The 27,500-nt window shown below is 31.2% G+C and overlaps 5 non-coding genes across 5 annotated transcripts; all 5 read left to right on the forward strand.

Moving 5' to 3' along the window:
• The first annotated feature begins 433 nt into the window (after positions 1 to 433).
• On the forward strand, positions 434 to 612 carry LOC138927006 (5.8S ribosomal RNA). The gene has a single exon (XR_011443654.1). It is a non-coding gene; the product is annotated as a 5.8S ribosomal RNA (ribosomal RNA).
• A 317-nt stretch (positions 613 to 929) lies between these two features.
• Positions 930 to 4,878, forward strand: LOC138927009 (large subunit ribosomal RNA). Its single transcript, XR_011443657.1, has one exon. It is a non-coding gene; the product is annotated as a large subunit ribosomal RNA (ribosomal RNA).
• Positions 4,879 to 12,549: 7,671 nt separating this feature from the next.
• On the forward strand, positions 12,550 to 14,544 carry LOC138927007 (small subunit ribosomal RNA). Its single transcript, XR_011443655.1, has one exon. It is a non-coding gene; the product is annotated as a small subunit ribosomal RNA (ribosomal RNA).
• A 441-nt stretch (positions 14,545 to 14,985) lies between these two features.
• On the forward strand, positions 14,986 to 15,164 carry LOC138927012 (5.8S ribosomal RNA). The gene has a single exon (XR_011443660.1). It is a non-coding gene; the product is annotated as a 5.8S ribosomal RNA (ribosomal RNA).
• Positions 15,165 to 15,482: 318 nt separating this feature from the next.
• Positions 15,483 to 19,432, forward strand: LOC138927010 (large subunit ribosomal RNA). The gene has a single exon (XR_011443659.1). It is a non-coding gene; the product is annotated as a large subunit ribosomal RNA (ribosomal RNA).
• Positions 19,433 to 27,500: the final 8,068 nt, after the last annotated feature.

A 27,500-nucleotide genomic window follows, 5' to 3' on the forward strand; every position in this document is an offset into this window, starting at 1 on the left:
AATTATATTTATATTGATTATATAAAACTAAGACATTTCGCAACAATTATTTTAGGTATATCAAAAAATTAAACATATTTTATATGTTTAAATATAGACGAATATATTGAATATAAATTGCGTGTATATTTAATTAATATACATGCGTTGCGTGATGTATTGTTCATATTAAATTATGCGCATACATTGATAAATGCAACACCTAAAATATACATTGTTGTACCTGATATACAGGTTAATGCTTTATATAATATTAAAACAATATAAATTATATTTATATTGATTATATAAAACTAAGACATTTCGCAACAATTATTTTAGGTATAAAAATAACTTTATTGAAGGAATTGATATATGCCAGTTAAATGGTGTATTTTTAATTTCTTTCAATAAAAACATAATTGACGAATTGTATATTTATATATATTTATAAAACTCTAAGCGGTGGATCACTCGGCTCATGGGTCGATGAAGAACGCAGCAAACTGTGCGTCATCGTGTGAACTGCAGGACACATGAACATCGACATTTTGAACGCATATCGCAGTCCATGCTGTTATGTACTTTAATTAATTTTATAGTGCTGCTTGGACTACATATGGTTGAGGGTTGTAAGACTATGCTAATAAAGTTGCTTATTATTATATATTTTTATAATGATATGCATATGGTATATTATTGGATATATTTATATATTCATAATATTAAATATAAAAGCAATTATCTCAAATATTTATAAAAGAAAAAATGAAGATATACAATTCTTTCTTTTTTCAATTCAAATAATACTGAGAAATGTCTAGCATAAAAAAAATTAAATTTTTTTTAACTAGAATTGTCTCTTATTTAAAGATGCGAAAATTGAAAATATATCAAATATATTGTTCTTCATAGAGATATATTGTTATATATTATATTGCTGCTTTATACAACCTCAACTCATATGGGACTACCCCCTGAATTTAAGCATATTAATTAGGGGAGGAAAAGAAACTAACAAGGATTTTCTTAGTAGCGGCGAGCGAAAAGAAATCAGTTCAGCACTAAGTCACTTTGTCTATATGGCAAATGTGAGATGCAGTGTATGGAGCGTCAATATTCTAGTATGAGAAATTAACGATTTAAGTCCTTCTTAAATGAGGCCATTTACCCATAGAGGGTGCCAGGCCCGTATAACGTTAATGATTACTAGATGATGTTTCCAAAGAGTCGTGTTGCTTGATAGTGCAGCACTAAGTGGGTGGTAAACTCCATCTAAAACTAAATATAACCATGAGACCGATAGTAAACAAGTACCGTGAGGGAAAGTTGAAAAGAACTCTGAATAGAGAGTTAAATAGTACGTGAAACTGCTTAGAGGTTAAGCCCGATGAACCTGAATATCCATTATGGAAAATTCATCATTAAAGTTATAATATTTAAATAATATTATAGAAATAGTGTGCATTTTTTCCATATAAGGACATTGTAATCTATTAACATATATAATTTATCATAAAATATGACTTATAGTTTATTCAAATTATTATGCTTGCATTTTAACATAGGATAAATGTCATTAATTTGATAAAGTGTTGATAGATTAATAAGAATACAGTGCGTTAATTTTTCGGAATTATATAATGGCATAATTATCATTGATTTTTGTGTTTATTATATGCACTTGTATGATAACAATGCGAAAGATTCAGGATACCTTCGGGACCCGTCTTGAAACACGGACCAAGGAGTCTAACATATGTGCAAGTTATTGGGATATAAACCTAATAGCGTAATTAACTTGACTATTAATGGGATTAGTTTTTTAACTATTTTATAGTTAATTAACACAATCCCGGGGCGTTCTATATAGTTATGTATAATAATATTTATATTATTTATGCCTCTAACTGGAACGTACCTTGAGCAGATATGCTGTGACCCGAAAGATGGTGAACTATACTTGATCAGGTTGAAGTCAGGGGAAACCCTGATGGAAGACCGAAACAGTTCTGACGTGCAAATCGATTGTCAGAATTGAGTATAGGGGCGAAAGACCAATCGAACCATCTAGTAGCTGGTTCCTTCCGAAGTTTCCCTCAGGATAGCTGGTGCATTTTAATGTTATATAAAATAATCTTATCTGGTAAAGCGAATGATTAGAGGCCTTAGGGTCGAAACGATCTTAACCTATTCTCAAACTTTAAATGGGTAAGAACCTTAACTTTCTTGATATGAAGTTTAAGGTTATGATATAATGTGCCCAGTGGGCCACTTTTGGTAAGCAGAACTGGCGCTGTGGGATGAACCAAACGTAATGTTACGGTGCCCAAATTAACAACTCATGCAGAAACCATGAAAGGCGTTGGTTGCTTAAAACAGCAGGACGGTGATCATGGAAGTCGAAATCCGCTAAGGAGTGTGTAACAACTCACCTGCCGAAGCAACTAGCCCTTAAAATGGATGGCGCTTAAGTTGTATACCTATACATTACCGCTAAAGTAGATGATTTATATTACTTGTAATATAAATTTTGAAACTTTAGTGAGTAGGAAGGTACAATGGTATGCGTAGAAGTGTTTGGCGTAAGCCTGCATGGAGCTGCTATTGGTACAGATCTTGGTGGTAGTAGCAAATAATCGAATGAGACCTTGGAGGACTGAAGTGGAGAAGGGTTTCGTGTGAACAGTGGTTGATCACGAGTTAGTCGGTCCTAAGTTCAAGGCGAAAGCCGAAAATTTTCAAGTAAAAATAAATATTACAATTATTGTGAAAATTATATACTTGAATAATTTTGAACGAAAGGGAATACGGTTCCAATTCCGTAACCTGTTGAGTATCCGTTTGTTATTAAATATGGGCCTCGTGCTCATCCTGGCAACAGGAACGACCATAAAGAAGCCGTCGAGAGATATCGGAAGAGTTTTCTTTTCTGTTTTATAGTCGTACTACCATGGAAGTCTTTCGCAGAGAGATATGGTAGATGGGCTAGAAGAGCATGACATATACTGTTGTGTCGATATTTTCTCCTCGGACCTTGAAAATTTATGGTGGGGATACGCAAACTTCTCAACAGGCCGTACCAATATCCGCAGCTGGTCTCCAAGGTGAAGAGTCTCTAGTCGATAGAATAATGTAGGTAAGGGAAGTCGGCAAATTAGATCCGTAACTTCGGGATAAGGATTGGCTCTGAAGATTGAGATAGTCGGGCTTGATTGGGAAACAATAATATGGTTTATGTGCTCGTTCTGGGTAAATAGAGTTATAATCATTTATGGTTGTAACTTGTTCCCCGGATAGTTTAGTTACGTATCCAATTGTGGAACTTTCTTGCTAAAATTTTTAAGAATACTAGTTGGGTCAAACCAATTAGTTCTTATTAATTATAACGATTATCAATTAACAATCAATTCAGAACTGGCACGGACTTGGGGAATCCGACTGTCTAATTAAAACAAAGCATTGTGATGGCCCTAGCGGGTGTTGACACAATGTGATTTCTGCCCAGTGCTCTGAATGTCAAAGTGAAGAAATTCAAGTAAGCGCGGGTCAACGGCGGGAGTAACTATGACTCTCTTAAGGTAGCCAAATGCCTCGTCATCTAATTAGTGACGCGCATGAATGGATTAACGAGATTCCTTCTGTCCCTATCTACTATCTAGCGAAACCACAGCCAAGGGAACGGGCTTGGAATAATTAGCGGGGAAAGAAGACCCTTTTGAGCTTGACTCTAATCTGGCAGTGTAAGGAGACATAAGAGGTGTAGAATAAGTGGGAGATATTAGACTTCGGTTTGGTATCGACAATGAAATACCACTACTCTTATTGTTTCCTTACTTACTTGATTAAATGGAACGTGTATCATTTCCTAGCCATTATACGGATATATTTATTATATCTTATGGTATTGGGTTTTGATGCAAGCTTCTTGATCAAAGTATCACGAGTTTGTTATATAATCGCAAACAAATTCTTTAATGAGAGATGCATTCATGTATTATCGATTTGAAAATTTGGTATAACTCCAATTACTCAGGTATGATCCAATTCAAGGACATTGCCAGGTAGGGAGTTTGACTGGGGCGGTACATCTCTCAAATAATAACGGAGGTGTCCCAAGGCCAGCTCAGTGCGGACAGAAACCACACATAGAGCAAAAGGGCAAATGCTGACTTGATCTCGGTGTTCAGTACACACAGGGACAGCAAAAGCTCGGCCTATCGATCCTTTTGGTTTAAAGAGTTTTTAACAAGAGGTGTCAGAAAAGTTACCATAGGGATAACTGGCTTGTGGCGGCCAAGCGTTCATAGCGACGTCGCTTTTTGATCCTTCGATGTCGGCTCTTCCTATCATTGTGAAGCAAAATTCACCAAGCGTTGGATTGTTCACCCATGCAAGGGAACGTGAGCTGGGTTTAGACCGTCGTGAGACAGGTTAGTTTTACCCTACTAATGACAAAACGTTGTTGCGACAGCATTCCTGCGTAGTACGAGAGGAACCGCAGGTACGGACCAATGGCACAATACTTGTTCGAGCGAACAGTGGTATGACGCTACGTCCGTTGGATTATGCCTGAACGCCTCTAAGGTCGTATCCGTGCTGGACTGCAATGATAAATAAGGGGCAATTTGCATTGTATGGCTTCTAAACCATTTAAAGTTTATTATTTATATTTTAAACGACAATGGATGTGATGCCAATGTAATTTGTAACATAGTAAATTGGGAGGATCTTTGATCACCTGATGCCATGCTAGTTACATATGAAAACATTATTTAATACAATGACAAAGCCTAGAATCAATTGTAAACGACTTTTGTAACGGGCAAGGTGTTGTAAGTGGTTGAGCAGCTGCCATACTGCGATCCACTGAAGCTTATCCTTTGCTTGATGATTCGAAATATAAAAAAAATGTAAATATGCATGTGTAAATATGTATATTTAGTATAAAAAATCTTTATATGCTATATCTAAGAAAGCATATAAGGATTTATCACGGGTTGTCCACGTTTCCCTACTAATTGTGGCCTACTAACTGTTTCGTCATCTTATTAGTGACGTGAAAAATGAAAATAATATTTTTCATTTATATTGTTATAAGTCTTAAACCTTAAGACGGCGGGAGTTGAATTACTTTCGTTTAGGTAGCCAAATGCCTCGTCATCTTATTAGTGACGTGAAAAATGAAAATAAATATTTTAGTTTATATTGTGCTAATTCTTAAACCTCATAACGGCGGAAGATGAATTACTTTCTTTTAGGTAGCCAAATGCCTCGTCATCTTATTAGTGACGTGAAAAATGAAAATAATATTTTTCATTTATATTGTTATAAGTCTTAAACTTTAAGACGGCGGGAGTTGAATTACTTTCGCATAGGTAGCCAAATGCCTCGTCATCTTATTAGTGACGCGCATGATTCAATTCAAGAGATTCCTTCTGTCCCTATTTAAAACCTCACGGATATTAAAAATATTAAACATATATTGTTATAAGTCTTAAACCTTAAGACGGCGGGAGTTGAATTACTTTCGCATAGGTAGCCAAATGCCTCGTCATCTTATTAGTGACGCGCATGATTCAATTCAAGAGATTCCTTCTGTCCCTATTTAAAACCTCACGGATATTAAAAATATTAAACATATATTGTTATAAGTCTTAAACCTTAAGACGGCGGGAGTTGAATTACTTTCGCATAGGTAGCCAAATGCCTCGTCATCTTATTAGTGACGTGAAAAATGAAAATAATATTTTTCATTTATATTGTTATAAGTCTTAAACTTTAAGACGGCGGGAGTTGAATTACTTTCGCATAGGTAGCCAAATGCCTCGTCATCTTATTAGTGACGTGAAAAATGAAAATAATATTTTTCATTTATATTGTTATAAGTCTTAAACCTTATAACGGCGGAAGATGAATTACTTTCGTTTAGGTAGCCAAATGCCTCGTCATCTTAATAGTGACGTGAAAAATGAAAATAATATTTTTCATTTATATTGTTATAAGTCTTAAACTTTAAGACGGCGGGAGTTGAATTACTTTCGCATAGGTAGCCAAATGCCTCGTCATCTTATTAGTGACGTGAAAAATGAAAATAATATTTTTCATTTATATTGTTATAAGTCTTAAACCTTATAACGGCGGAAGATGAATTACTTTCGTTTAGGTAGCCAAATGCCTCGTCATCTTATTAGTGACGTGAAAAATGAAAATAATATTTTTCATTTATATTGTTATAAGTCTTAAACTTTAAGACGGCGGGAGTTGAATTACTTTCGCATAGGTAGCCAAATGCCTTGTCATCTTATTAGTGACGCGCATGATTCAATTCAAGAGATTCCTTCTGTCCCTATTTAAAACCTCACGGATATTAAAAATATTAAACATATATTGTTATAAGTCTTAAACCTTAAGACGGCGGGAGTTGAATTACTTTCGCATAGGTAGCCAAATGCCTCGTCATCTTATTAGTGACGCGCATGATTCAATTCAAGAGATTCCTTCTGTCCCTATTTAAAACCTCACGGATATTAAAAATATTAAACATATATTGTTATAAGTCTTAAACCTTAAGACGGCGGGAGTTGAATTACTTTCGCATAGGTAGCCAAATGCCTCGTCATCTTATTAGTGACGCGCATGATTCAATTCAAGAGATTCCTTCTGTCCCTATTTAAAACCTCACGGATATTAAAAATATTAAACATATATTGTTATAAGTCTTAAACCTTAAGACGGCGGGAGTTGAATTACTTTCGCATAGGTAGCCAAATGCCTTGTCATCTTATTAGTGACGCGCATGATTCAATTCAAGAGATTCCTTCTGTCCCTATTTAAAACCTCACGGATATTAAAAATATTAAACATATATTGTTATAAGTCTTAAACCTTAAGACGGCGGGAGTTGAATTACTTTCGCATAGGTAGCCAAATGCCTCGTCATCTTATTAGTGACGCGCATGATTCAATTCAAGAGATTCCTTCTGTCCCTATTTAAAACCTCACGGATATTAAAAATATTAAACATATATTGTTATAAGTCTTAAACCTTAAGACGGCGGGAGTTGAATTACTTTCGCATAGGTAGCCAAATGCCTCGTCATCTTATTAGTGACGCGCATGATTCAATTCAAGAGATTCCTTCTGTCCCTATTTAAAACCTCACGGATATTAAAAATATTAAACATATATTGTTATAAGTCTTAAACCTTAAGACGGCGGGAGTTGAATTACTTTCGCATAGGTAGCCAAATGCCTCGTCATCTTATTAGTGACGCGCATGATTCAATTCAAGAGATTCCTTCTGTCCCTATTTAAAACCTCACGGATATTAAAAATATTAAACATATATTGTTATAAGTCTTAAACCTTAAGACGGCGGGAGTTGAATTACTTTCGCATAGGTAGCCAAATGCCTCGTCATCTTATTAGTGACGCGCATGATTCAATTCAAGAGATTCCTTCTGTCCCTATTTAAAAACTCACGAATATTAAAAATATTAAAAATATTTTCATATGGATATGCAATCGTATGGATATCCAAATATGTGTGGGAAAGTCGTACTTCCTATACGATAAATGACCGGATTGACGAAACCGTGTTCAAAAAGGTATATAGGGTAGGTGGTGTTCGGCCTACCAATATAATATTAAAATAATATTATATTAAACAGAAGATCGCCAGTATTAATATATAAGCATATGGTTATGAATACATATGCATATAACATATATGAAAATATATGAATATATAAAAAAAATATATATGAATATGAAAATATTTATATGTATATGGAATATATGGTAGGTGATGATGTTAGCCTACCATATAATATATAATATAATAATTTAATTATATTATATTAAATATGGAAATATTAAAAATATATTAAAAATATTAAAAATATTTTCATATGGATATGCAATCGTATGGATATCCAAATATGTGTGGGAAAGTCATACTTCCCATACAATAAATGACCGGATTGACGAAACCGTGTTCAAAAAGGTATATAGGGTAGGTGGTGTTCAGCCTGCCAATATAATATTAAAATAATATTATATTAAACAGAAGACCGCCAGTATTAATATATGAGCATATGGTTATGAATACATATGCATATAACATATATGAAAATATATGAATATAAAAAAATATATATGGATATGAAAATATTTATATGTATATGAAATATATGGTAGGTGATGAGGATAGCCTACCATATAATATATAATATAATAATTTAATTATATTATATTAAATATGGAAATATTAAAAATATATTAAAAATATTAAAAATATTTTCATATGGATATGCAATCGTATGGATATCCAAATATGTGTGGGAAAGTCATACTTCCCATACAATAAATGACCGGATTGACGAAACCGTGTTCAAAAAGGTATATAGGGTAGGTGGTGTTCGGCCTACCAATATAATATTAAAATAATATTATATTAAACAGAAGACCGCCAGTATTAATATATGAGCATATGGTTATGAATACATATGCATATAACATATATGAAAATATATGAATATAAAAAAATATATATGGATATGAAAATATTTATATGTATATGAAATATATGGTAGGTGATGGTGATAGCCTACCATATAATATATAATATAATAATTTAATTATATTATATTAAATATGGAAATATTAAAAATATATTAAAAATATTAAAAATATTTTCATATGGATATGCAATCGTATGGATATCCAAATATGTGTGGGAAAGTCATACTTCCCATACAATAAATGACCGGATTGACGAAACCGTGTTCAAAAAGGTATATAGGGTAGGTGGTGTTCGGCCTACCAATATAATATTAAAATAATATTATATTAAACAGAAGACCGCCAGTATTAATATATAAGCATATGGTTATGAATACATATGCATATAACATATATGAAAATATATGAATATAAAAAAATATATATGGATATGAAAATATTTATATGTATATGAAATATATGGTAGGTGATGGTGATAGCCTACCATATAATATATAATATAATAATTTAATTATATTATATTAAATATGGAAATATTAAAAATATATTAAAAATATTAAAAATATTTTCATATGGATATGCAATCGTATGGATATCCAAATATGTGTGGGAAAGTCATACTTCCCATACAATAAATGACCGGATTGACGAAACCGTGTTCAAAAAGGTATATAGGGTAGGTGGTGTTCAGCCTGCCAATATAATATTAAAATAATATTATATTAAACAGAAGATCGCCAGTATTAATATATAAGCATATGGTTATGAATACATATGCATATAACATATATGAAAATATATGAATATATAAAAACAAACTATATGAATATGAAAATATTTATATGTATATGGAATATATGGTAGGTGATGATGTTAGCCTACCATATAATATATAATATAATAATTTAATTATATTATATTAAATATGGAAATATTAAAAATATATTAAAAATATTAAAAATATTTTCATATGGATATGCAATCGTATGGATATCCAAATATGTGTGGGAAAGTCATACTTCCCATACAATAAATGACCGGATTGACGAAACCGTGTTCAAAAAGGTATATAGGGTAGGTGGTGTTCAGCCTGCCAATATAATATTAAAATAATATTATATTAAACAGAAGATCGCCAGTATTAATATATAAGCATATGGTTATGAATACATATGCATATAACATATATGAAAATATATGAATATATAAAAAAAAATATATATGAATATGAAAATATTTATATGTATATGGAATATATGGTAGGTGATGATGTTAGCCTACCATATAATATATAATATAATAATTTAATTATATTATATTAAATATGGAAATATTAAAAATATATTAAAAATATTAAAAATATTTTCATATGGATATGCAATCGTATGGATATCCAAATATGTGTGGGAAAGTCATACTTCCCATACAATAAATGACCGGATTGACGAAACCGTGTTCAAAAAGGTATATAGGGTAGGTGGTGTTCAGCCTGCCAATATAATATTAAAATAATATTATATTAAACAGAAGACCGCCAGTATTAATATATGAGCATATGGTTATGAATACATATGCATATAACATATATGAAAATATATGAATATAAAAAAATATATATGGATATGAAAATATTTATATGTATATGAAATATATGGTAGGTGATGAGGATAGCCTACCATATAATATATAATATAATAATTTAATTATATTATATTAAATATGGAAATATTAAAAATATATTAAAAATATTAAAAATATTTTCATATGGATATGCAATCGTATGGATATCCAAATATGTGTGGGAAAGTCATACTTCCCATACAATAAATGACCGGATTGACGAAACCGTGTTCAAAAAGGTATATAGGGTAGGTGGTGTTCGGCCTACCAATATAATATTAAAATAATATTATATTAAACAGAAGACCGCCAGTATTAATATATGAGCATATGGTTATGAATACATATGCATATAACATATATGAAAATATATGAATATAAAAAAATATATATGGATATGAAAATATTTATATGTATATGAAATATATGGTAGGTGATGGTGATAGCCTACCATATAATATATAATATAATAATTTAATTATATTATATTAAATATGGAAATATTAAAAATATATTAAAAATATTAAAAATATTTTCATATGGATATGCAATCGTATGGATATCCAAATATGTGTGGGAAAGTCATACTTCCCATACAATAAATGACCGGATTGACGAAACCGTGTTCAAAAAGGTATATAGGGTAGGTGGTGTTCGGCCTACCAATATAATATTAAAATAATATTATATTAAACAGAAGACCGCCAGTATTAATATATAAGCATATGGTTATGAATACATATGCATATAACATATATGAAAATATATGAATATAAAAAAATATATATGGATATGAAAATATTTATATGTATATGAAATATATGGTAGGTGATGGTGATAGCCTACCATATAATATATAATATAATAATTTAATTATATTATATTAAATATGGAAATATTAAAAATATATTAAAAATATTAAAAATATTTTCATATGGATATGCAATCGTATGGATATCCAAATATGTGTGGGAAAGTCATACTTCCCATACAATAAATGACCGGATTGACGAAACCGTGTTCAAAAAGGTATATAGGGTAGGTGGTGTTCAGCCTGCCAATATAATATTAAAATAATATTATATTAAACAGAAGACCGCCAGTATTAATATATGAGCATATGGTTATGAATACATATGCATATAACATATATGAAAATATATGAATATAAAAAATATATATGGATATGAAAATATTTATATGTATATGAAATATATGGTAGGTGATGGGGATAGCCTACCATATAATATATAATATAATAATATTTATTATATTATAATAAATATGGAAATATTAAATTATTTTCATATGGATATGGATATGGATATGGATATGGATATACATATTCATATGGATATACTAAAATATACTGAAATATACCGATGAGTATATTTAGGTGAGGGTAAAAAGGCAAATAAATACCCAGCTTGACGAAAGTGTGTTCAAAAAGGTATATAGGGTAGGTGGTGTCGTCCTACCAATATAGTATATTATTTATATTATATGAATATACTAAAATACCGATGAGTATTTTTAGGTGAGGGAAAGAAGGCAAATAAATACCCAGCTTGACGAAAGTGTGGTCAAAAAGGTATATATGGTAGGTGGTGTAAGCCTATCTATATAATATAACATACTATATTATATATTATATATACACTATATTGTATACTTAGATAATATCGTTGAAGCGTCTACGTCTTATTATAAATTATAATTTGACAAGTTTCCAATTATTATCGTTAATTTCTGGTTCTAGGCAAATAAAAATTTCTTTTTATTATATCCTAGTAAGTATATGGAATTAAATTTAATTTCATATACGTATATGATAATAGTAGTAATATTATTATTATTATTATTGTATAAATAAATATGAATAAACTATATATATGAAAATATATAAATATATGAAAATTAAAAAGTGCTTAGTTTTATATCATATAAAACTAGACTTTTATATACAAAGAAAATAAATTTTAAATTTATTATCAAAATACATATGCGATAATTTTATTATAAAATTAAGCAAATATATATATGTGAATATATACAAATTGTTGTATGTGAAAATATAAAGATATTTTAGAATTAAATATATGCATAATATTGTATTTTATTAAAAAAAATATTAAAGAAGGCTTATATAAATAAAAAGACCGCCCGCTCATATAAATACCCTAACACAAACGAGGGTTTAAGAAAAAGCCATGAAAAAAATATACCCTGAGGTGTATGCGTTGGGCACCCGAGGGATATATTATAAATATATATATATATATATATATTTTAATAAATGAACGAATATTGAATGCCATATAATAATTGGCCAAATTCGTTAATATTTTAATTTATACAAATATTTGCAATATTTATTTTCTATATATCAATATGAAAATGAAATATATCAAAGATATAAACATTATTCTGGTTGATCCTGCCAGTAGTTATATGCTTGTCTCAAAGATTAAGCCATGCATGTCTAAGTACACACGCATTAAAAGTGAAACCGCAAAAGGCTCATTATATCAGTTATGGTTCCTTAGATCGTTAACAGTTACTTGGATAACTGTGGTAATTCTAGAGCTAATACATGCAATTAAAACATGAACCTTATGGGACATGTGCTTTTATTAGGCTAAAACCAAGCGATCGCAAGATCGTTATATTGGTTGAACTCTAGATAACATGCAGATCGTATGGTCTTGTACCGACGACAGATCTTTCAAATGTCTGCCCTATCAACTTTTGATGGTAGTATCTAGGACTACCATGGTTGCAACGGGTAACGGGGAATCAGGGTTCGATTCCGGAGAGGGAGCCTGAGAAACGGCTACCACATCTAAGGAAGGCAGCAGGCGCGTAAATTACCCACTCCCAGCTCGGGGAGGTAGTGACGAAAAATAACAATACAGGACTCATATCCGAGGCCCTGTAATTGGAATGAGTACACTTTAAATCCTTTAACAAGGACCAATTGGAGGGCAAGTCTGGTGCCAGCAGCCGCGGTAATTCCAGCTCCAATAGCGTATATTAAAGTTGTTGCGGTTAAAACGTTCGTAGTTGAACTTGTGCTTCATACGGGTAGTACAACATACAATTGTAGTTAGTACTATACCTTTATGTATGTAAGCGTATTACCGGTGGAGTTCTTATATATGTTTAAATACTTGTATTTTTTCATATGTTCCTCCTATTTAAAAACCTGCATTAGTGCTCTTAAACGAGTGTTATTGTGGGCCGGTACAATTACTTTGAACAAATTAGAGTGCTTAAAGCAGGCTTCAAATGCCTGAATATTCTGTGCATGGGATAATGAAATAAGACCTCTGTTCTGCTTTCATTGGTTTTCAGATCAAGAGGTAATGATTAATAGAAGCAGTTTGGGGGCATTAGTATTACGACGCGAGAGGTGAAATTCTTGGACCGTCGTAAGACTAACTTAAGCGAAAGCATTTGCCAAAGATGTTTTCATTAATCAAGAACGAAAGTTAGAGGTTCGAAGGCGATCAGATACCGCCCTAGTTCTAACCATAAACGATGCCAGCTAGCAATTGGGTGTAGCTACTTTTATGGCTCTCTCAGTCGCTTCCCGGGAAACCAAAGCTTTTGGGCTCCGGGGGAAGTATGGTTGCAAAGCTGAAACTTAAAGGAATTGACGGAAGGGCACCACCAGGAGTGGAGCCTGCGGCTTAATTTGACTCAACACGGGAAAACTTACCAGGTCCGAACATAAGTGTGTAAGACAGATTGATAGCTCTTTCTCGAATCTATGGGTGGTGGTGCATGGCCGTTCTTAGTTCGTGGAGTGATTTGTCTGGTTAATTCCGATAACGAACGAGACTCAAATATATTAAATAGATATCTTCAGGATTATGGTGTTGAAGCTTATATAGCCTTCATTCATGGTAGCAGTAAAATGTTTATTGTGTTTGAATGTGTTTATATAAGTGGAGCCGTACCTGTTGGTTTGTCCCATTATAAGGATACTAGCTTCTTAAATGGACAAATTGCGTCTAGCAATAATGAGATTGAGCAATAACAGGTCTGTGATGCCCTTAGATGTCCTGGGCTGCACGCGCGCTACAATGAAAGTATCAACGTGTATTTCCTAGACCGAGAGGTCCGGGTAAACCGCTGAACCACTTTCATGCTTGGGATTGTGAACTGAAACTGTTCACATGAACTTGGAATTCCTAGTAAGTGTGAGTCATTAACTCGCATTGATTACGTCCCTGCCCTTTGTGCACACCGCCCGTCGCTACTACCGATTGAATTATTTAGTGAGGTCTCCGGACGTGATCACTGTGACGCCTTGTGTGTTACGGTTGTTTCGCAGAAGTTGACCGAACTTGATTATTTAGAGGAAGTAAAAGTCGTAACAAGGTTTCCGTAGGTGAACCTGCGGAAGGATCATTATTGAATGAATCTTATCCGTTATTAAAATATTTATTATATATAAATATATAAATAAAAATTACCCAAAAATAAAAGACATATATATTATATTGAATATATAGACCATTTGTTGTCTTCAATATAAATTGCGTGTATATTTAATTAATATACATGCGTTGCGTGATGTATTGTTCATATTAAATTATGCGCATACATTGATAAATGCAACACCTAAAATATACATTGTTGTACCTGATATACAGGTTAATGCTTTATATAATATTAAAACAATATAAATTATATTTATATTGATTATATAAAACTAAGACATTTCGCAACAATTATTTTAGGTATAAAAATAACTTTATTGAAGGAATTGATATATGCCAGTTAAATGGTGTATTTTTAATTTCTTTCAATAAAAACATAATTGACGAATTGTATATTTATATATATTTATAAAACTCTAAGCGGTGGATCACTCGGCTCATGGGTCGATGAAGAACGCAGCAAACTGTGCGTCATCGTGTGAACTGCAGGACACATGAACATCGACATTTTGAACGCATATCGCAGTCCATGCTGTTATGTACTTTAATTAATTTTATAGTGCTGCTTGGACTACATATGGTTGAGGGTTGTAAGACTATGCTAATAAAGTTGCTTATTATTATATATTTTTATAATGATATGCATATGGTATATTATTGGATATATTTATATATTCATAATATTAAATATAAAAGCAATTATCTCAAATATTTATAAAAGAAAAAATGAAGATATACAATTCTTTCTTTTTTCAATTCAAATAATACTGAGAAATGTCTAGCATAAAAAAAATTAAATTTTTTTTAACTAGAATTGTCTCTTATTTAAAGATGCGAAAATTGAAAATATATCAAATATATTGTTCTTCATAGAGATATATTGTTTATATATATATACATTGCTTTATACAACCTCAACTCATATGGGACTACCCCCTGAATTTAAGCATATTAATTAGGGGAGGAAAAGAAACTAACAAGGATTTTCTTAGTAGCGGCGAGCGAAAAGAAATCAGTTCAGCACTAAGTCACTTTGTCTATATGGCAAATGTGAGATGCAGTGTATGGAGCGTCAATATTCTAGTATGAGAAATTAACGATTTAAGTCCTTCTTAAATGAGGCCATTTACCCATAGAGGGTGCCAGGCCCGTATAACGTTAATGATTACTAGATGATGTTTCCAAAGAGTCGTGTTGCTTGATAGTGCAGCACTAAGTGGGTGGTAAACTCCATCTAAAACTAAATATAACCATGAGACCGATAGTAAACAAGTACCGTGAGGGAAAGTTGAAAAGAACTCTGAATAGAGAGTTAAATAGTACGTGAAACTGCTTAGAGGTTAAGCCCGATGAACCTGAATATCCATTATGGAAAATTCATCATTAAAGTTATAATATTTAAATAATATTATAGAAATAGTGTGCATTTTTTCCATATAAGGACATTGTAATCTATTAACATATATAATTTATCATAAAATATGACTTATAGTTTATTCAAATTATTATGCTTGCATTTTAACATAGGATAAATGTCATTAATTTGATAAAGTGTTGATAGATTAATAAGAATACAGTGCGTTAATTTTTCGGAATTATATAATGGCATAATTATCATTGATTTTTGTGTTTATTATATGCACTTGTATGATTAACAATGCGAAAGATTCAGGATACCTTCGGGACCCGTCTTGAAACACGGACCAAGGAGTCTAACATATGTGCAAGTTATTGGGATATAAACCTAATAGCGTAATTAACTTGACTATTAATGGGATTAGTTTTTTAACTATTTTATAGTTAATTAACACAATCCCGGGGCGTTCTATATAGTTATGTATAATAATATTTATATTATTTATGCCTCTAACTGGAACGTACCTTGAGCAGATATGCTGTGACCCGAAAGATGGTGAACTATACTTGATCAGGTTGAAGTCAGGGGAAACCCTGATGGAAGACCGAAACAGTTCTGACGTGCAAATCGATTGTCAGAATTGAGTATAGGGGCGAAAGACCAATCGAACCATCTAGTAGCTGGTTCCTTCCGAAGTTTCCCTCAGGATAGCTGGTGCATTTTAATGTTATATAAAATAATCTTATCTGGTAAAGCGAATGATTAGAGGCCTTAGGGTCGAAACGATCTTAACCTATTCTCAAACTTTAAATGGGTAAGAACCTTAACTTTCTTGATATGAAGTTTAAGGTTATGATATAATGTGCCCAGTGGGCCACTTTTGGTAAGCAGAACTGGCGCTGTGGGATGAACCAAACGTAATGTTACGGTGCCCAAATTAACAACTCATGCAGAAACCATGAAAGGCGTTGGTTGCTTAAAACAGCAGGACGGTGATCATGGAAGTCGAAATCCGCTAAGGAGTGTGTAACAACTCACCTGCCGAAGCAACTAGCCCTTAAAATGGATGGCGCTTAAGTTGTATACCTATACATTACCGCTAAAGTAGATGATTTATATTACTTGTAATATAAATTTTGAAACTTTAGTGAGTAGGAAGGTACAATGGTATGCGTAGAAGTGTTTGGCGTAAGCCTGCATGGAGCTGCTATTGGTACAGATCTTGGTGGTAGTAGCAAATAATCGAATGAGACCTTGGAGGACTGAAGTGGAGAAGGGTTTCGTGTGAACAGTGGTTGATCACGAGTTAGTCGGTCCTAAGTTCAAGGCGAAAGCCGAAAATTTTCAAGTAAAAATAAATATTACAATTATTGTGAAAATTATATACTTGAATAATTTTGAACGAAAGGGAATACGGTTCCAATTCCGTAACCTGTTGAGTATCCGTTTGTTATTAAATATGGGCCTCGTGCTCATCCTGGCAACAGGAACGACCATAAAGAAGCCGTCGAGAGATATCGGAAGAGTTTTCTTTTCTGTTTTATAGTCGTACTACCATGGAAGTCTTTCGCAGAGAGATATGGTAGATGGGCTAGAAGAGCATGACATATACTGTTGTGTCGATATTTTCTCCTCGGACCTTGAAAATTTATGGTGGGGATACGCAAACTTCTCAACAGGCCGTACCAATATCCGCAGCTGGTCTCCAAGGTGAAGAGTCTCTAGTCGATAGAATAATGTAGGTAAGGGAAGTCGGCAAATTAGATCCGTAACTTCGGGATAAGGATTGGCTCTGAAGATTGAGATAGTCGGGCTTGATTGGGAAACAATAATATGGTTTATGTGCTCGTTCTGGGTAAATAGAGTTATAATCATTTATGGTTGTAACTTGTTCCCCGGATAGTTTAGTTACGTATCCAATTGTGGAACTTTCTTGCTAAAATTTTTAAGAATACTAGTTGGGTCAAACCAATTAGTTCTTATTAATTATAACGATTATCAATTAACAATCAATTCAGAACTGGCACGGACTTGGGGAATCCGACTGTCTAATTAAAACAAAGCATTGTGATGGCCCTAGCGGGTGTTGACACAATGTGATTTCTGCCCAGTGCTCTGAATGTCAAAGTGAAGAAATTCAAGTAAGCGCGGGTCAACGGCGGGAGTAACTATGACTCTCTTAAGGTAGCCAAATGCCTCGTCATCTAATTAGTGACGCGCATGAATGGATTAACGAGATTCCTTCTGTCCCTATCTACTATCTAGCGAAACCACAGCCAAGGGAACGGGCTTGGAATAATTAGCGGGGAAAGAAGACCCTTTTGAGCTTGACTCTAATCTGGCAGTGTAAGGAGACATAAGAGGTGTAGAATAAGTGGGAGATATTAGACTTCGGTTTGGTATCGACAATGAAATACCACTACTCTTATTGTTTCCTTACTTACTTGATTAAATGGAACGTGTATCATTTCCTAGCCATTATACGGATATATTTATTATATCTTATGGTATTGGGTTTTGATGCAAGCTTCTTGATCAAAGTATCACGAGTTTGTTATATAATCGCAAACAAATTCTTTAATGAGAGATGCATTCATGTATTATCGATTTGAAAATTTGGTATAACTCCAATTACTCAGGTATGATCCAATTCAAGGACATTGCCAGGTAGGGAGTTTGACTGGGGCGGTACATCTCTCAAATAATAACGGAGGTGTCCCAAGGCCAGCTCAGTGCGGACAGAAACCACACATAGAGCAAAAGGGCAAATGCTGACTTGATCTCGGTGTTCAGTACACACAGGGACAGCAAAAGCTCGGCCTATCGATCCTTTTGGTTTAAAGAGTTTTTAACAAGAGGTGTCAGAAAAGTTACCATAGGGATAACTGGCTTGTGGCGGCCAAGCGTTCATAGCGACGTCGCTTTTTGATCCTTCGATGTCGGCTCTTCCTATCATTGTGAAGCAAAATTCACCAAGCGTTGGATTGTTCACCCATGCAAGGGAACGTGAGCTGGGTTTAGACCGTCGTGAGACAGGTTAGTTTTACCCTACTAATGACAAAACGTTGTTGCGACAGCATTCCTGCGTAGTACGAGAGGAACCGCAGGTACGGACCAATGGCACAATACTTGTTCGAGCGAACAGTGGTATGACGCTACGTCCGTTGGATTATGCCTGAACGCCTCTAAGGTCGTATCCGTGCTGGACTGCAATGATAAATAAGGGGCAATTTGCATTGTATGGCTTCTAAACCATTTAAAGTTTATTATTTATATTTTAAACGACAATGGATGTGATGCCAATGTAATTTGTAACATAGTAAATTGGGAGGATCTTTGATCACCTGATGCCATGCTAGTTACATATGAAAACATTATTTAATACAATGACAAAGCCTAGAATCAATTGTAAACGACTTTTGTAACGGGCAAGGTGTTGTAAGTGGTTGAGCAGCTGCCATACTGCGATCCACTGAAGCTTATCCTTTGCTTGATGATTCGAAATATAAAAAAAATGTAAATATGCATGTGTAAATATGTATATTTAGTATAAAAAATCTTTATATGCTATATCTAAGAAAGCATATAAGGATTTATCACGGGTTGTCCACGTTTCCCTACTAATTGTGGCCTACTAACTGTTTCGTCATCTTATTAGTGACGTGAAAAATGAAAATAATATTTTTCATTTATATTGTTATAAGTCTTAAACCTTAAGACGGCGGGAGTTGAATTACTTTCGTTTAGGTAGCCAAATGCCTCGTCATCTTATTAGTGACGTGAAAAATGAAAATAATATTTTTCATTTATATTGTTATAAGTCTTAAACCTTATAACGGCGGAAGATGAATTACTTTCTTTTAGGTAGCCAAATGCCTCGTCATCTTATTAGTGACGTGAAAAATGAAAATAATATTTTTCATTTATATTGTTATAAGTCTTAAACTTTAAGACGGCGGGAGTTGAATTACTTTCGCATAGGTAGCCAAATGCCTCGTCATCTTATTAGTGACGCGCATGATTCAATTCAAGAGATTCCTTCTGTCCCTATTTAAAACCTCACGGATATTAAAAATATTAAACATATATTGTTATAAGTCTTAAACCTTAAGACGGCGGGAGTTGAATTACTTTCGCATAGGTAGCCAAATGCCTCGTCATCTTATTAGTGACGCGCATGATTCAATTCAAGAGATTCCTTCTGTCCCTATTTAAAACCTCACGGATATTAAAAATATTAAACATATATTGTTATAAGTCTTAAACCTTAAGACGGCGGGAGTTGAATTACTTTCGCATAGGTAGCCAAATGCCTCGTCATCTTATTAGTGACGTGAAAAATGAAAATAATATTTTTCATTTATATTGTTATAAGTCTTAAACTTTAAGACGGCGGGAGTTGAATTACTTTCGCATAGGTAGCCAAATGCCTCGTCATCTTATTAGTGACGTGAAAAATGAAAATAATATTTTTCATTTATATTGTTATAAGTCTTAAACCTTATAACGGCGGAAGATGAATTACTTTCGTTTAGGTAGCCAAATGCCTCGTCATCTTAATAGTGACGTGAAAAATGAAAATAATATTTTTCATTTATATTGTTATAAGTCTTAAACTTTAAGACGGCGGGAGTTGAATTACTTTCGCATAGGTAGCCAAATGCCTCGTCATCTTATTAGTGACGTGAAAAATGAAAATAATATTTTTCATTTATATTGTTATAAGTCTTAAACCTTATAACGGCGGAAGATGAATTACTTTCGTTTAGGTAGCCAAATGCCTCGTCATCTTATTAGTGACGTGAAAAATGAAAATAATATTTTTCATTTATATTGTTATAAGTCTTAAACTTTAAGACGGCGGGAGTTGAATTACTTTCGCATAGGTAGCCAAATGCCTTGTCATCTTATTAGTGACGCGCATGATTCAATTCAAGAGATTCCTTCTGTCCCTATTTAAAACCTCACGGATATTAAAAATATTAAACATATATTGTTATAAGTCTTAAACCTTAAGACGGCGGGAGTTGAATTACTTTCGCATAGGTAGCCAAATGCCTCGTCATCTTATTAGTGACGCGCATGATTCAATTCAAGAGATTCCTTCTGTCCCTATTTAAAACCTCACGGATATTAAAAATATTAAACATATATTGTTATAAGTCTTAAACCTTAAGACGGCGGGAGTTGAATTACTTTCGCATAGGTAGCCAAATGCCTCGTCATCTTATTAGTGACGCGCATGATTCAATTCAAGAGATTCCTTCTGTCCCTATTTAAAACCTCACGGATATTAAAAATATTAAACATATATTGTTATAAGTCTTAAACCTTAAGACGGCGGGAGTTGAATTACTTTCGCATAGGTAGCCAAATGCCTTGTCATCTTATTAGTGACGCGCATGATTCAATTCAAGAGATTCCTTCTGTCCCTATTTAAAACCTCACGGATATTAAAAATATTAAACATATATTGTTATAAGTCTTAAACCTTAAGACGGCGGGAGTTGAATTACTTTCGCATAGGTAGCCAAATGCCTCGTCATCTTATTAGTGACGCGCATGATTCAATTCAAGAGATTCCTTCTGTCCCTATTTAAAACCTCACGGATATTAAAAATATTAAACATATATTGTTATAAGTCTTAAACCTTAAGACGGCGGGAGTTGAATTACTTTCGCATAGGTAGCCAAATGCCTCGTCATCTTATTAGTGACGCGCATGATTCAATTCAAGAGATTCCTTCTGTCCCTATTTAAAACCTCACGGATATTAAAAATATTAAACATATATTGTTATAAGTCTTAAACCTTAAGACGGCGGGAGTTGAATTACTTTCGCATAGGTAGCCAAATGCCTCGTCATCTTATTAGTGACGCGCATGATTCAATTCAAGAGATTCCTTCTGTCCCTATTTAAAACCTCACGGATATTAAAAATATTAAACATATATTGTTATAAGTCTTAAACCTTAAGACGGCGGGAGTTGAATTACTTTCGCATAGGTAGCCAAATGCCTCGTCATCTTATTAGTGACGCGCATGATTCAATTCAAGAGATTCCTTCTGTCCCTATTTAAAAACTCACGAATATTAAAAATATTAAAAATATTTTCATATGGATATGCAATCGTATGGATATCCAAATATGTGTGGGAAAGTCGTACTTCCTATACGATAAATGACCGGATTGACGAAACCGTGTTCAAAAAGGTATATAGGGTAGGTGGTGTTCGGCCTACCAATATAATATTAAAATAATATTATATTAAACAGAAGATCGCCAGTATTAATATATAAGCATATGGTTATGAATACATATGCATATAACATATATGAAAATATATGAATATATAAAAAAAAATATATATGAATATGAAAATATTTATATGTATATGGAATATATGGTAGGTGATGATGTTAGCCTACCATATAATATATAATATAATAATTTAATTATATTATATTAAATATGGAAATATTAAAAATATATTAAAAATATTAAAAATATTTTCATATGGATATGCAATCGTATGGATATCCAAATATGTGTGGGAAAGTCATACTTCCCATACAATAAATGACCGGATTGACGAAACCGTGTTCAAAAAGGTATATAGGGTAGGTGGTGTTCAGCCTGCCAATATAATATTAAAATAATATTATATTAAACAGAAGACCGCCAGTATTAATATATGAGCATATGGTTATGAATACATATGCATATAACATATATGAAAATATATGAATATAAAAAAATATATATGGATATGAAAATATTTATATGTATATGAAATATATGGTAGGTGATGAGGATAGCCTACCATATAATATATAATATAATAATTTAATTATATTATATTAAATATGGAAATATTAAAAATATATTAAAAATATTAAAAATATTTTCATATGGATATGCAATCGTATGGATATCCAAATATGTGTGGGAAAGTCATACTTCCCATACAATAAATGACCGGATTGACGAAACCGTGTTCAAAAAGGTATATAGGGTAGGTGGTGTTCGGCCTACCAATATAATATTAAAATAATATTATATTAAACAGAAGACCGCCAGTATTAATATATGAGCATATGGTTATGAATACATATGCATATAACATATATGAAAATATATGAATATAAAAAAATATATATGGATATGAAAATATTTATATGTATATGAAATATATGGTAGGTGATGGTGATAGCCTACCATATAATATATAATATAATAATTTAATTATATTATATTAAATATGGAAATATTAAAAATATATTAAAAATATTAAAAATATTTTCATATGGATATGCAATCGTATGGATATCCAAATATGTGTGGGAAAGTCATACTTCCCATACAATAAATGACCGGATTGACGAAACCGTGTTCAAAAAGGTATATAGGGTAGGTGGTGTTCGGCCTACCAATATAATATTAAAATAATATTATATTAAACAGAAGACCGCCAGTATTAATATATAAGCATATGGTTATGAATACATATGCATATAACATATATGAAAATATATGAATATAAAAAAATATATATGGATATGAAAATATTTATATGTATATGAAATATATGGTAGGTGATGGTGATAGCCTACCATATAATATATAATATAATAATTTAATTATATTATATTAAATATGGAAATATTAAAAATATATTAAAAATATTAAAAATATTTTCATATGGATATGCAATCGTATGGATATCCAAATATGTGTGGGAAAGTCATACTTCCCATACAATAAATGACCGGATTGACGAAACCGTGTTCAAAAAGGTATATAGGGTAGGTGGTGTTCAGCCTGCCAATATAATATTAAAATAATATTATATTAAACAGAAGATCGCCAGTATTAATATATAAGCATATGGTTATGAATACATATGCATATAACATATATGAAAATATATGAATATATATAAAAAATTATATGGATATGAAAATATTTATATGTATATGGAATATATGGTAGGTGATGATGTAGCCTACCATATAATATATAATATAATAATTTAATTATATTATATTAAATATGGAAATATTAAAAATATATTAAAAATATTAAAAATATTTTCATATGGATATGCAATCGTATGGATATCCAAATATGTGTGGGAAAGTCATACTTCCCATACAATAAATGACCGGATTGACGAAACCGTGTTCAAAAAGGTATATAGGGTAGGTGGTGTTCAGCCTACCAATATAATATTAAAATAATATTATATTAAACAGAAGACCGCCAGTATTAATATATAAGCATATGGTTATGAATACATATGCATATAACATATATGAAAATATATGAATATATAAAAAAAATATATATGAATATGAAAATATTTATATGTATATGGAATATATGGTAGGTGATTATAATAGCCTACCATATAATATATAATATAATAATTTAATTATATTATATTAAATATGGAAATATTAAAAATATATTAAAAATATTAAAAATATTTTCATATGGATATGCAATCGTATGGATATCCAAATATGTGTGGGAAAGTCATACTTCCCATACAATAAATGACCGGATTGACGAAACCGTGTTCAAAAAGGTATATAGGGTAGGTGGTGTTCAGCCTGCCAATATAATATTAAAATAATATTATATTAAACAGAAGACCGCCAGTATTAATATATGAGCATATGGTTATGAATACATATGCATATAACATATATGAAAATATATGAATATAAAAAAATATATATGGATATGAAAATATTTATATGTATATGAAATATATGGTAGGTGATGAGGATAGCCTACCATATAATATATAATATAATAATTTAATTATATTATATTAAATATGGAAATATTAAAAATATATTAAAAATATTAAAAATATTTTCATATGGATATGCAATCGTATGGATATCCAAATATGTGTGGGAAAGTCATACTTCCCATACAATAAATGACCGGATTGACGAAACCGTGTTCAAAAAGGTATATAGGGTAGGTGGTGTTCGGCCTACCAATATAATATTAAAATAATATTATATTAAACAGAAGACCGCCAGTATTAATATATGAGCATATGGTTATGAATACATATGCATATAACATATATGAAAATATATGAATATAAAAAAATATATATGGATATGAAAATATTTATATGTATATGAAATATATGGTAGGTGATGGTGATAGCCTACCATATAATATATAATATAATAATTTAATTATATTATATTAAATATGGAAATATTAAAAATATATTAAAAATATTAAAAATATTTTCATATGGATATGCAATCGTATGGATATCCAAATATGTGTGGGAAAGTCATACTTCCCATACAATAAATGACCGGATTGACGAAACCGTGTTCAAAAAGGTATATAGGGTAGGTGGTGTTCGGCCTACCAATATAATATTAAAATAATATTATATTAAACAGAAGACCGCCAGTATTAATATATAAGCATATGGTTATGAATACATATGCATATAACATATATGAAAATATATGAATATAAAAAAATATATATGGATATGAAAATATTTATATGTATATGAAATATATGGTAGGTGATGGTGATAGCCTACCATATAATATATAATATAATAATTTAATTATATTATATTAAATATGGAAATATTAAAAATATATTAAAAATATTAAAAATATTTTCATATGGATATGCAATCGTATGGATATCCAAATATGTGTGGGAAAGTCATACTTCCCATACAATAAATGACCGGATTGACGAAACCGTGTTCAAAAAGGTATATAGGGTAGGTGGTGTTCAGCCTGCCAATATAATATTAAAATAATATTATATTAAACAGAAGACCGCCAGTATTAATATATGAGCATATGGTTATGAATACATATGCATATAACATATATGAAAATATATGAATATAAAAAAATATATATGGATATGAAAATATTTATATGTATATGAAATATATGGTAGGTGATGGTGATAGCCTACCATATAATATATAATATAATAATTTAATTATATTATATTAAATATGGAAATATTAAAAATATATTAAAAATATTAAAAATATTTTCATATGGATATGCAATCGTATGGATATCCAAATATGTGTGGGAAAGTCATACTTCCCATACAATAAATGACCGGATTGACGAAACCGTGTTCAAAAAGGTATATAGGGTAGGTGGTGTTCAGCCTGCCAATATAATATTAAAATAATATTATATTAAACAGAAGACCGCCAGTATTAATATATGAGCATATGGTTATGAATACATATGCATATAACATATATGAAAATATATGAATATAAAAAAATATATATGGATATGAAAATATTTATATGTATATGAAATATATGGTAGGTGATGGTGATAGCCTACCATATAATATATAATATAATAATTTAATTATATTATATTAAATATGGAAATATTAAAAATATATTAAAAATATTAAAAATATTTTCATATGGATATGCAATCGTATGGATATCCAAATATGTGTGGGAAAGTCATACTTCCCATACAATAAATGACCGGATTGACGAAACCGTGTTCAAAAAGGTATATAGGGTAGGTGGTGTTCAGCCTGCCAATATAATATTAAAATAATATTATATTAAACAGAAGACCGCCAGTATTAATATATGAGCATATGGTTATGAATACATATGCATATAACATATATGAAAATATATGAATATAAAAAAATATATATGGATATGAAAATATTTATATGTATATGAAATATATGGTAGGTGATGAGGATAGCCTACCATATAATATATAATATAATAATTTAATTATATTATATTAAATATGGAAATATTAAAAATATATTAAAAATATTAAAAATATTTTCATATGGATATGCAATCGTATGGATATCCAAATATGTGTGGGAAAGTCATACTTCCCATACAATAAATGACCGGATTGACGAAACCGTGTTCAAAAAGGTATATAGGGTAGGTGGTGTTCGGCCTACCAATATAATATTAAAATAATATTATATTAAACAGAAGACCGCCAGTATTAATATATGAGCATATGGTTATGAATACATATGCATATAACATATATGAAAATATATGAATATAAAAAAATATATATGGATATGAAAATATTTATATGTATATGAAATATATGGTAGGTGATGGTGATAGCCTACCATATAATATATAATATAATAATTTAATTATATTATATTAAATATGGAAATATTAAAAATATATTAAAAATATTAAAAATATTTTCATATGGATATGCAATCGTATGGATATCCAAATATGTGTGGGAAAGTCATACTTCCCATACAATAAATGACCGGATTGACGAAACCGTGTTCAAAAAGGTATATAGGGTAGGTGGTGTTCGGCCTACCAATATAATATTAAAATAATATTATATTAAACAGAAGACCGCCAGTATTAATATATAAGCATATGGTTATGAATACATATGCATATAACATATATGAAAATATATGAATATAAAAAAATATATATGGATATGAAAATATTTATATGTATATGAAATATATGGTAGGTGATGGTGATAGCCTACCA

Source organism: Drosophila bipectinata, unplaced genomic scaffold (genome assembly GCF_030179905.1).
Source record: "Drosophila bipectinata strain 14024-0381.07 unplaced genomic scaffold, DbipHiC1v2 scaffold_144, whole genome shotgun sequence".
Taxonomy (NCBI): domain Eukaryota; kingdom Metazoa; phylum Arthropoda; class Insecta; order Diptera; family Drosophilidae; genus Drosophila; species Drosophila bipectinata.